The sequence below is a fragment of the Muntiacus reevesi genome, chromosome 6 (genome assembly GCF_963930625.1).
Source record: "Muntiacus reevesi chromosome 6, mMunRee1.1, whole genome shotgun sequence".
NCBI classification, from domain to species: domain Eukaryota; kingdom Metazoa; phylum Chordata; class Mammalia; order Artiodactyla; family Cervidae; genus Muntiacus; species Muntiacus reevesi.
The window spans coordinates 106,152,507-106,164,739 of NC_089254.1; the positions used below are offsets into that span (position 1 = coordinate 106,152,507).

Sequence of the window (12,233 nt, forward strand, 5' to 3'; positions counted from 1 at the left end):
CTGGAAAGGGGTGGGGGAGGGGTAAATCAGGAGTTTGGAATTAACATATACACATTCCTATATATAAAATAGATAACCAACAAGGACCTACTGTACAGCACAGGGAACTATACGCATTATTTTGTAATAGCCTATCAGTCATGTCCGACTCTGCCACCCTATGGACTGTAGCCTGCCAGACTCCTCTGTCCAAGGGATTCTCCAGGCAAAAATACTGGAATGGGTTGCCATGCCCTCCTCCAGGGGATCTTCCCGACCCAGGGATCAAACCCGGGTCTCGTGATGTCTCCTGCATTGGCAGGCAGGTTCCTTACCAGTAATGCCATCTGGGAAGCCCATAAGGGAAAGAATCTGTGAAAGAAAATATATATGTATATATATGTATAAGTGAATCAGATTGTTATACACCTGAAACTAACTCCACAATGTAAGTCAACTACAATTCTTTTAAAAAGTGTGGCAGCCAGGAGCAAGTGGCTGGGCTGGCTGTGTCAAAGTTTCCTCCATGAGCTACAGAAAGGGAAGAGCAGTACCCTGTAGTCCTGGGGACACGATCTGGCATAGTGTTTCAAGATCTGGGTGGCCATTAGGTATTGGTGGTCTGTAATGATCTCCATTCATTCATTTATTTAACAACAACAACAAAAATGTGCCTACCCTGGGCAGGAAAAAGGAGCAGTCATTAATCCCTGCTCTTAAGATGGGCCTTAGAAGTTGACACGGGGCTTCCCTGGCGGTCCAGTGGTTAAGAACCTGCCTGCCAACGCAGGAGACACGGGTTCATCCCAGGATGATCCCACAGGCCCGCAGAACAACTAATCTGGGCCGTGTAGGGCATCCGCTGACTCCGGCAGCAGAAACAATAGACTGCTCTCCTCCTTCACACAGTAGACTTGACGGGTGAGCCCAGAGCTGCAGAGTTGGCCCCCTGGGCTGTGTCCTGGCTCCGCTTGACTTCTTTCAGGGGAGTCACCCTCCCTCTCCATACTGTAGACAGGGATTCTGAATGGGAGCACACACATTCTTACATGACATCACTCCTGAAATGGTTGTATCACTCAACTCCCCTTGGTTGCGCTAGAACCCCAGCCAGGCCAACAAGGGTCTGGCTCTAGGATTTTTCAGAATTAAACACTTTTCTCTCTGGCATCCCAGGTGTAGAGATGTACACCTAGAGGTGTTTGATGTGGGAGTCTCAGCTGCCTGGAGAGGTTTTTTGAGAGATTAAAGCTGATTTGAGAAGGAAGCAAAGAAAAAAGCTGAAAGGAGAGTCTTGGTAACTTTTGAATTTCTGGAAGTCAGTTTCTTCTCTGATCTAAATTTCTTAAAGATTTGTTTTTGTGTTCATTCTCAGTCCTGTCCAATTCTTTGCAACTCCATGGACTGTAGCCCACCAGTCCATGGGATTTTCCAATCCCTCTGTCCAAGGGATTCTCCAGACAAGAGTCCTGGGGTGGGTTGCCATTTCCTCCTCCAGGGGATCTTCCTGACCCAGGGATTGAACCCCAGTCTCCTGTGATCTCCTGCATTGCAGGCTGACTCTTTACCCACTGAGTTTGTTTAATCAGTTGATATTTAATCTCTGCCACTGATTATCAGTGTTAGCATGATACGATTCTGGACATGAAATATTATCTAGACAGTTGTAACTGGGGGTATAGCTCAGTGGTAGAGCATTTGACTGCAGATCAAGAGGTCCCTGGTTCAAGTCCGGGTGCCCCCTTGTTTTCTTCACTCACAGAACCCACCTTAGGGCTCATCTTTCAGGAGAGAGTATTTGAGGGGGAAAGGTGAGAAACGGGAGATTAATACAGAGCTGGAGAGATGGATGCTGGGTAAACAGACTCAACAGATGCCCACTAGAGGGAGTGAACAGATTGAGACCTGAGACAACAAAACCGTGTCTGGCCCTGCAAGGTCTGGGCTGGAGGAGACAAGACAGGAAGGAGACGCTAGCTAGACTGCAGCCTGATGTGGGAAGATGAGCTGACCTGAGCCCTGCTCCCTCTCCTGGGCCCCGGCCCCCCCGCCTTCCCTTTCCCCTCCCTCTTGCTGTGCACAAGGGTGTTTGCAAGAAAATCACTTCTCATCGGTCTGCACATCTCGGCTCGGTTCACAAAGGACTCTTGGCTTTGGGGGCAGAGACTCACCCTGATGGCCTGAAACCACAATGATCACGCTGTCCCTTGGCGGTTATGTCTGCAGTGGGCACAGTTCTCTGGACCACGTGCCTCCTTGATCAGCCAGGGGTCGTCTGCACCTGGCACAGAGGGGAACAATGTAGGGGCTCAGAGGATGTCTGTTGAGAGACTTGATCCAGTGGTGAAGACCCCACGCTCCCCGTGCAGGGGGCACAGGTTTGATCCCTGGTGGGGGAGTGAAGATCCCACATGGCACAGCCCAAGATAAAAAGAAATACCTGTTGAAGACATCAACTGGCTACGGGCGCCTCCCCACTCTCCCCTTCTCCATGTCTGACCTCCAGAGTCCCTTCAGCATCCTCTCCCTTCTCACTACAGCCTTGCCCCCAGCCTTCCCCGGTGCAAATCTCTGCAAAGGAAGTCCTTGCTGAAAAGTCTCAGAGAGAGGGTGGGCACCTGGAGAAGGTCCTGCAGGTCAGCACCAGGCTCTGGGGAATCCAAGCTGGTAGAAAAACATTGAGCTTGTACAGAGATACCTGGAATTTTTCACGTGCAGTTCAGTCACCTGGCCCAAGTCCTGTCCTTCGTTTGACCCTAAACTCAGAGGAGTTCATTTCCCACCTTGAGGAGGTAGGGGCACTTCGCACAGCTGCTCATGTAGGATTTAGTTCCCTGTCTTTCCTTCAACAAATATCTATTAAATACTGTGTACTAGATTTGGGGCTTCCTAGATGGTGCTGGTGGTAAAGAACCTGCCTGCCAATGTAGGAGACATAAGAGATGTAGGTTTGATCCCTGTGTCAGGAAGATCCTGGAAGAGGGCAAGGCAACCCACTCCAGTATTCTTGCCTAGAGAATCCTATGGACAGAGGAGCCTGGAGGGCTACAGTCCATGGGGCCACAAAGAGTCGGACACGACTGAAGTGACTTAGCACACATGCACGATGTACTAGATTCAGGCTCAGGGTTGAGCATCCTTAAGAAAAGTGAGGCGGGATCCCTGTTCTCAAGGGGCTCATGGACCAGTGGGTGGGAGGCGGCGCTGTGGTGCAGAAAGTAGGCACCTGAGATGCAGATCTTGTGCTCCTCAGCGAGGCTGCTGCCTTCGAGGTCTTGATTTCAAACACAGTATCGGACCATCACCGCTGTCTGCTGACCTTCTCAGGTCTTCTTTCAAGGCACCATATGGCTTTTCATCACCTGCCTCCCCGCCCACACAGGGCGTTCTCTCCTCTTGCCCACACAGCTTGGATCCCGTGGCCCAGCGAATCAACAACTCTCTTTCAAATCTCTTACATATCTGGCCCTCTCTCCCTGTATGGAATCTACCTGGCAAAATCACAGTGCAGGTATTCGCTTATTCCATGCCCACATCCAAACAGCCGGACATTGCTGGGGAAAATCACACAGCCGTCCTGACAAACTTCACCTGTGACCAAAATCTCAAGTCAGCATCGGATGTAGCTAGGGTGTCAGTAGTGCTAAAGAATCTGCCTGCCAACGCAGGAGATGCAAGAGAGGCAGGTTCAATCCCTGGGTCGGGAAGATCCTCTGGAAGAGGAAATGGCAACCCATTCTTGCCTGGGAAACACCACAGACAGAGCCTGGCGGGCTACGGTCCATGGGGTCACAGCGTCAGATATGAGTGAGCATACAGCATACACACACACACACACACACACACACGGAGGAGTCTTGTATATGCTTGTTTTCTCACTTTCTGAGACGGCTTCTTCACCTCTTCTATGCTCTTTTCAAATTCTCAACACTCCCTCCCTCTCCCCTACTGTAGCTGAATATCTTAACTATTCCGACAATGGATGCAATTAGATGAAAACCATTTCCACCTTTCTCCCATTAATTCCAAGCAACCAGTCTGTCTGCATTCATAGCAGCTGCCTTCCCCTCTGTTAAGAAGAAATGTTTTCACTCTCATCTGTCAAGGTCAATCTATCACTTGTGAATTAAATTCGCTTCTTGCCTCCTCAAGGACCCCACTGCATTTTCTCTCTCCTGCATCAACGTTTAATTCCTCTCTACAGGATTGTTGTCTTAGGCGCACCACATTAACATCACCCACCTTTTAACCACTGAACCACCAGGGAAGTCCCTGATTGAGGCTTTGGGTTTTTTTTTTTTTTTTTAATATTTATTTTTGGCAGTGCTGGGTCATTGCTGCCATGCGGGCTTTCTCTAGTTGTGGCGAGCAGGGGCTACTCTCTAGTTGTGGTGCTCAGGCTTCTCACTGCGGTGTCTTCTCTTGTTGCAGAGCAGTCTCTAAGGTGCACGGGCTTCAGTAGTTGCCGCGTTTGGGGCTCAGCATTTTCGGCCCCCCAGGCTCTAGAGTTCAGGCTCAGTAGTTGTGTCGCATGTACCTAGTTGTTCATGGCATGTGGGTTCTTCCCGGGCCAAGGATCGAACCCGTGTCTCTTGTATTGGCAGACGGACTCCCTACCACTGAGCCACCGGGAAGCCCTAGCACTCACTTTTGAAAAAGTCTCTCTTGATCCATGACCCCTCTAGTTCCTGCTCAGTTTCTCTGCTCCCATTTCCCAGAAAATGACTCAGAAGAATTGTCTGTACCCGCCAACTCCACTTTCTTATATCCCACTCCAGTCCAGCTTTCATTTTATTAATACGCGGTCCATTGAAGCGGCAGGGGATCGCAAGGAGTCAGACACAACTGAGTGACTGAACAACATCAAAATGGAAAATCCAGTAGTACCTGTTCTGGTGCTTGTGTGGATGTTAAATGAAACAGGTCACTTAGAAGTCCCTGCAACAGAGTAAACATTCAGTTAATGTTAGCTCTCAGGACTATTGCTAAAATGTTACAAAATTTAAAAAACAAACACAGCATCTATGGCCAAGTGAAAGTGCAAGTTGCTTAGTCGTGTCAGACTCTTTGTGACCCCACGAACTATACAGTCCATGGAATTCTCCAGACCAGAATACTGGAGGGGGTAGCCTTTCCCTTCTCCAGGGGATCTTCCCAACCCAGGGATCAAGCCCAGGTCTCCCGCACTGCAGGCAGATTCTTTATCAGCTGAGCCACAAGGGAAGATTCCTTAACAAACTCCCTGTTCATCACAAGGCTCCTTAAGATGGAAAGGAATTTGAAACGACCTAAATATCCAAGCTTCAGGTAACCGCGCGAGTCAGGTGTATCAGAGGATGACATGGAACCCCCCCCCCACCCTGTCTTTCCAGCACACCAGGCCTCCCTGTCCCTCACCATCTCCCAGAGTTTGCCCAAGTTCATGTCCATTGAATCCGTGATGCCATCCAGCCACCTCATCCTCTGCTGCCCACTTTTAAAGATATGGAATTAGAAATTCATAGACGTGAAATGACTTATACATGATCCCACTGCTAGTAAGTGGCTAAAACCAGGACTGAAACTCAGGACTGGAGTCAACCCCAGTTTTCTCTGATTCCAGGGCCCTAGGATTCCTGCTCCTGTTCTGTTGTTGTTGTTATTATTATTACAGTATGCTCATATGCTCACTTGGTTCTCTTGCTCCAACTCTTTGTGAACCCATGGAAGGTAGCCCGCCAGGTTCTTCTATCCATGAACTTTCCAAGAAGTAATACTGGAGTGGGTTGCCAGTTCCTACTCCAGGGGATCTTCCCAACCCAGGGATTGAACCCATGTATCTTGGGTCTCCTGCACTGGCAGGCAGATTCTTTACCACTGGCGCCACCTGGGAAGCCCCTGTTCCCTTGCTAGGAGCCCCTTTTCTTTTCACACAATAACTGAGGTCCCCTGAGGCCAGAACTCACAACGGCTTCTTCCCCTCCATTCTCCCTACTGTCCTGGATGTCCTTCCCCAAATGGGATGATCGAGGTAGCTTGAGAGGACAGAGAGCTGACCCGAGGTCAGCAGAGGGAGGTTTGGGGAAGGGCCTTGGCCAGGGGGTGAAGTCCCTGTAGGGTGCCTCCCGAGAGTGAAGGCACCTCATGGGATCTGGACTGTGGGGTGCAGACCTCAGCACAGGGAGAGATCCCCAGCTCGAGAGCAGGCTCATGTGAAGCTGGGCCCTAGAAGGGGGTTACTAATGACTGCCCTGGGGTGCCTCACCCCTAAGAGGAAGGCAGGGAGCCTGATGAGTTGTGGGCTGAGGTCCCACCAGGGGTGAGGGGGTAACCCAACAGGTGTGTATTGGGCTCCATCAGGAGAGGGTTCAATTTTACACCAAGAGGACTTATTGCAGAGATTCAGAAACACACAGGGAAGACAGGAGTCCTGGGTTTGGCTGACATCACGAGCAGGTGATGAGACTGGGGGCACAGACTGGGTGGAGGTGGGTGACCCACCTTGGTGTCAGTATTGGGTGGGAAGGTGGAAGGAAGCCAGGAAGAGGTGAGCACCTGGGAGAACAGAAGGCAGTCAGAGGGTGGAGCGAGGGGATGGTGGGGGGAGGAGAGGAGGCTGTACTGAGGTGGGGACCAGCGCAGGTCACAATTTGGGAGGGGAGGGCAGTTTCTAGGAATGACCGGTCCTGGCTATGTCCTCTGGCCAATCAGGAGCTGAGGTCAAGGCACTGGGGAACCAGGGATGGGGGAGGCCCACCAGCCCGCATGCAGCGGCCACCCAGCACCACCAGAGAGGAGGGAGCAGAGGCCCCTTGCATCCAGGCTGGTGAGGGAGCCTGTGGGGGCCGCCCAGCCACAGCGAAGGGGCCCCCGAAGTGGGCTGTGCCGGTGGCAAGTGGGAACTTTTGAAAAGAAGTTCTTGAAAGACAGTGTGGCACCCAAAAGGAGATGAGCAGGTGGGGACTGTGTCCTGGGAGTGAGGGGTAGCGAAGACTGGCAAACAGCTTGAGAGATGGTCAGAAGAGAGGGAGGCTGATATCCACGGCTCAGCCGGCCTTGGGGAGCTGGGATGACCTCCCTGAGAGGCTCACAAACACCCAAAAATGCTATCAGCATCATTAGTCATTAGAGGAATGTACATTAAAACCATAATGAGAGGCTCAGGGAGATGGGAAGCGGGGAGGCACCCAGAGGCTGTGGACCCCATAAGCGCAGATGCCTCCAAGGGTTGACCTAAATCCCTTCTGCTTTCTTCTGTTTTCCCCACAAGATGGGTGGACAGGAGCAGCCAGTGCCCCTTCCAGGTGTGAAAGCAGATGCTCTGCCTGGTGCTGACAGTGCTGAAGGGGGCAAGGGAGGGGGAGGCCGCAGAGCTTAGGGAAGGGGGGCAGTGGGGGGCGATGAACTGGCACGCGTGTCCAAAGTGGGGCCCAGAACCACCTGCCGCTCCTCTGCTTTTTCTCTCCATACTATTCAGTTTTCAGTTCAGTTCAGCTCAGTCAGTTCAGTTGCTCAGTCATGTCTGACTCTTTGCGACCCCATGGACTGCAGCATGCCAGGCCTCCCCGTCCATCACCAACTCCTGGAGTTCACTCAAACTCATGTCCATTGAGTCGGTGATGCCATCCAGCCATCTCATCCTCTGTCATCCCCTTCTCCTCCCGCCTTCAATCTTTCCCAACCTCAGGGTCTTTTCCAATGAGACAGTTCTTTGCATCAGGTGGCCAAAGTATTGGAGTTTTAGCTTCAATGTCAGTCCTTCCAATGAATATTCAGGACTGATTTCCTTTAGGATGGACTGGTTGGATCTCCTTTCAGTCCAAGGGACTCTCAAGAGTCTTCTCTAACACCAGAGTTCAAAAGCATCAGTTCTTCGGTGCTCAGCTTTCTTTATGGTCCAACTCTCACATCTATACATGACTACTGGAAAAACCATAGCTTTGACTAGATGGATGCTATTAAAATACTATTAATAGTCCCTCAGACTATTGTCAACACCCCAGGCAACCACTGATGTGACCACAGATTCATTTGATTTTTGAGAATTAATTTTCTAGAATTTCATATAAATGAAATCAAGCCATCTGTTCTCTCTCTCTCTCTCTTTCTCTGTGTTTTTTTTCTCTCTTCTGGTCTGGTTTCTTTTACTCAAGGTAATTATTTGAGATGCAAGCCTATTGTAGTATGTATTGATAGTTCATTCATTGTTATTGAGGAGAAATGTTCCATTTCATGCATACACCACAATTTGTTTACTCCCTCACCTGTGGATAAACATTTGAGTTGTTTCAATTTTTGGCTTTACTGAAAACACTACTGTGACATTTATGCACAAGCACATGGATAAATGCTTTTAATTCTCTCAGCTAAGTACTTAGGAGTGGAACAGCTGGATCCTATGCTAGGAGCATGTTTCATTATTTTATTTTATTTTTTTTATTTTTTTATTATTTTCGCATGTTTGATTTTTTAAGAAACTGCCAAACTGTTTGGCAAAGTGGTTATACAATTTTCTGTTTGCACAGCAATGTGTGAATCTTCCGGTCGCCCCACATCCTCGCCAACACTTGTTATGGTCAGTCTTTCTCATTTACGCTCTAATGTAATGTAGTATTGGGTTGGCCAAAAAGTTCGTTTGGGTATTTCCATGCGATATTATGGAAAAACCAGAATGAGCTTTTCAGCTAACTCAATAGTAACTCATTGTGGTTTTAAGGTGCATTTCTCTAATTACTAATGATGCTGATGGCATTGTTGGGTGCTTATTACCATGATCTATCTTCTGTAGTGAAGTGTCTGCTCACATCTTTCATCCATTTTTCCGTTTGGGTGGTTTGTCTTCTCATGATGAGTTGTGACTATGTCATGGTGCACGGCTTGTATCAGCCATGGCTTGCAAATACCTCCTGGACTGTGGCTTGCCTCCTCATTCTCCTAGCAGTGTCTTACAAAGAGCAGATGTTCTTAATTTCGAAGAGAAATCAATCGAGCTTCCAGCATCATATCTAAGAAATTCATGTCTAACTAAAAGCCACACCACCAACCTAAAGAAGCCAATTTTCTTTAGCTGTTGAAAATAAGATATAATAATGAAACATTTCATGAAATTTGTTAAGTAAAAGTCAAAATATTTCTGTTTTACGGTGTGGTGATTTAAAAACCGCCAGGTTTTTTCCAACATAAAGCATCCTTTGAACATTTTGTGCAACAAACGGGTGGAGGACCCTCCGGCTAGTCCTCTGTCCTCTCTCCCATCACAGGAGTGGTTCTTGTGACTGCCACTCAGCGAGAACCCTCTCTCTCTCTTTTTAAACATTTATTTATTTATTTGGCTGCACTGGGTCTTAGTTGTCGCATGTGGGATCTAATTCCCTGACAAACCTGACAAACAATTCCTGATCAAACCTGGGCCCCTGCATTGGAGTGTGGAATCTTGGCCGCTGGACCACCAGGGAAGTCCTAAGAACTCTCTTCACCCATGCAGAGCTTAGAACCCATATCTCCCGCTTTCCTGAGTAACTGAACACACTGAACATTGTGACTCTGCTTTACCAACTAGAACAGTTTGGGAGAGCTGCCCCTTCGCACTGCAGTGTCTCCGTGGCTTGGTCTCCCCCACCGACTGTCCTCAGACTGTCTCCTCTTCGTGGCCCCACCTCCCAAGGGCTGAGCCCACGGAGCGGTGTCTCCCCTGGGCCTGTCCCTCCGAGCCCGGGATGCATGCCCTTTGCTACTTCAGTCCCTCAGGACTGTTTCCTAGCAGAGCTGGTCAAACACGCCCCCTTCCTGGGGGGGCCTGGAGTGGCAGGCAGCATCATGGGTGGAGACTGTAGGCTGGGGGTCTGATGTGGAGCAGGAACCAGCCAGTGACCTCCTGCCAGGTCTCTGCCAGGGAAGGGCTGACCTGGGCTTACCGGGCCAGGGAGAGGGTCCATACAGGGGTTGGGCCCCAGGACACCTGTCAGGGACCAGTTCCAGCTCCATCAGCTGTGCTGGGGCTGGTGCCACCTCCCACGCCTCCCTCCACTCACCCCACTATTCCCACCCCCTCCCCCTTCCCACATGGAAGCCTAATCTGAAAATATCAATGGAGGGAAGTGGGTCCCAATGGACCTGAGAGATGCGGAGGGCACAGTAGGTGTGCAGTCACTTCAGGTGCCAGGAAAAATTGCCATAAACCAGTCCAGGGGGACTAGGCCCCTCTTCAGTATTTCTGGACAAAATAGCTACTTCCCCAACTGCCTGCAATGCAGGGGACCCGGGTTTGATCCCTGGGTCAGGAAGATCACTTGGAGCAGGGCATGGCAACCCACTCCAGTGTTCTTGGCTAGAGAATTCCATGGACAGAGGAGCCTGGTAGGCTACAGTCCACGGGGTCGCAAGAGTCGGACACGACTTAGAGAGTAAACCACTACCACCACCAAAGCCCATGAGCCTTGTAGACTCTCCTGGAGATGCTTCCATGGGGAGAGGATGGGGCCCTGGGAAGAGTTGATGGGGGACTTGAAGCCTGCTTGAGCTGCTCCATCAGTGGCGGGGATGGTGAGTCCAGCTCTCTGACACACCAACACCCAGCCTTTTGGATGAGAGGACCCTCCTCCCCAGCTGCCTCCCCATTTCCACTGCTCATGCAGAGACACCTGCCCTCTGCTATGAAGCTTGTTGCCCACCGTCTTCCATGACCTGGGAATTTACCAGCAAGTTCTCATGGTGTTCCACCCCCTATGCAAATCAATTTTCTCCTGGAGAAGGAATCCGGAACTGGCTCACCTTATTTCTCCATGATATTTGCAGGTTAAGTGGATGAAGGGGGCTAAGTGAATGAAGTGCATGGTAAAGAGGGAAGGGTGGGGGTCAGCTGTCCTCGGGGGTGGAGTCCTGGCCAGGTTCTTGTCCCTGCTCCCCGGCCTGGGCGGGGCCCCCTCTGCTCCTCAACACCTGAGTGCAGGAGAGGACGAGGGGACCACGGTTCTGTTAGGTGGGGAAAACCACTGACCGCCCATCACAGGGCAGATGGCACTGGGGGGGCCAAGGTAGGCAGAGCCAGAGAAATGGAAGGAGAGGGGTGTGTCTGGCACACAGAAGCTGGTGAGTAGGTGTTTAGGGGTGGATGAGTGAGTGAACTATGGCAGGGAGAGCCAGGCTGTCATGGGGCAAGCTGCCTGCTCCCAGAGCAGGGCTGTAAGAAAGTCAGGTGCCCAGATCAAGAGGTGCAATTAACACTAGATGCAGGCCTGGGGGTATAGCTCAGTGGTAGAGCATTTGACTGCAGATCAAGAGGTCCCTGGTTCAAATCCAGGTGCCCCCTTGCTAACACTTTTAGCTGTGAAAAGGAGTAAATAAATACAAAATCAATTAGGAAGCCCTGGGGCACTCCATAACGCACAGGTTCAGTTGTGTGGACTTGTTGTCACTCCATGGACTATAGCCCACCAGGCTCTTCTGTCCATGGGACTTCCCATGCAAGGATACTGGAGTGGGTTGCCATTTCCTTCTCCAGGGGATCTTCCTGATGCAGGAATTGAACCCACGTCTCTTGTGTCTCCTGCACTGGCAGGTGGGTTCTTTACCACTATGCCACCTGGTTTCCTGGGGTACACCATAATGGTGTTCTAGTACACACAAGAGGGGTTCTTTGCATTACCTGGGCAAGCCTGTGTACCTCCTCGTGTCTAGAATTAGACATCTAGGGTTTTAATTAACTGAGGTTATGACTGGTTGTGCTGTTTGTCACACAGGCCTTCCTCCAATGACAGTCGTGATGGCTGAGTCCCTCTCTTTAGCAGCAATCTTGACTTCCGAAGTGTCTGCTGGGCTGATGAGTATAGTCTCCGCGTGACGTCAGCCTCAAGCCTGTCTGAGCTCCAGACACACCTGACCCAGTTATGCGTCTGTGTTTTCATTCCTCCTTTGTCTGGAAAGCCTCTCCAGCTGCTTCTTCCAGCAAATTCCTCGCCCATCGTCTCCGGAAGCCCCTCCTGACTTCCCAGCTCTCACTTCCGGCTCCCACAGCTCTCTGCTTGGACTTCCGCCACTCTGCGAATACTTCAGTTCATAGGCTCGTCTTCTATTTGGACTAAGATTCTGAAGAACAGGAACAATGTATTCATCTCTGTGTCCTCAACATGGATGATAGAGCCTGGCACCTAACACGCTTCATGAGTGTCTGTTGAGTGAATGAATGAATGAATGAGTGAAGCCATGAGCACCCTTCTTGAGTCCTCGGAGTACAGCAGAGGCTCTCCATGCACTGAGTCTGAGGTTCACTAAAGACC

The 12,233-nt window shown here is 50.4% G+C and overlaps 2 non-coding genes across 2 annotated transcripts; both read left to right on the plus strand.

Annotated features, from left to right (window-relative positions):
• Positions 1-1,651: 1,651 nt before the first annotated feature.
• On the plus strand, positions 1,652-1,723 carry TRNAC-GCA (transfer RNA cysteine (anticodon GCA)). Its single transcript has one exon. It is a non-coding gene; the product is annotated as a tRNA-Cys (tRNA).
• A 9,471-nt stretch (positions 1,724-11,194) lies between these two features.
• TRNAC-GCA (transfer RNA cysteine (anticodon GCA)) lies at positions 11,195-11,266 on the plus strand. Its single transcript has one exon. It is a non-coding gene; the product is annotated as a tRNA-Cys (tRNA).
• Positions 11,267-12,233: the final 967 nt, after the last annotated feature.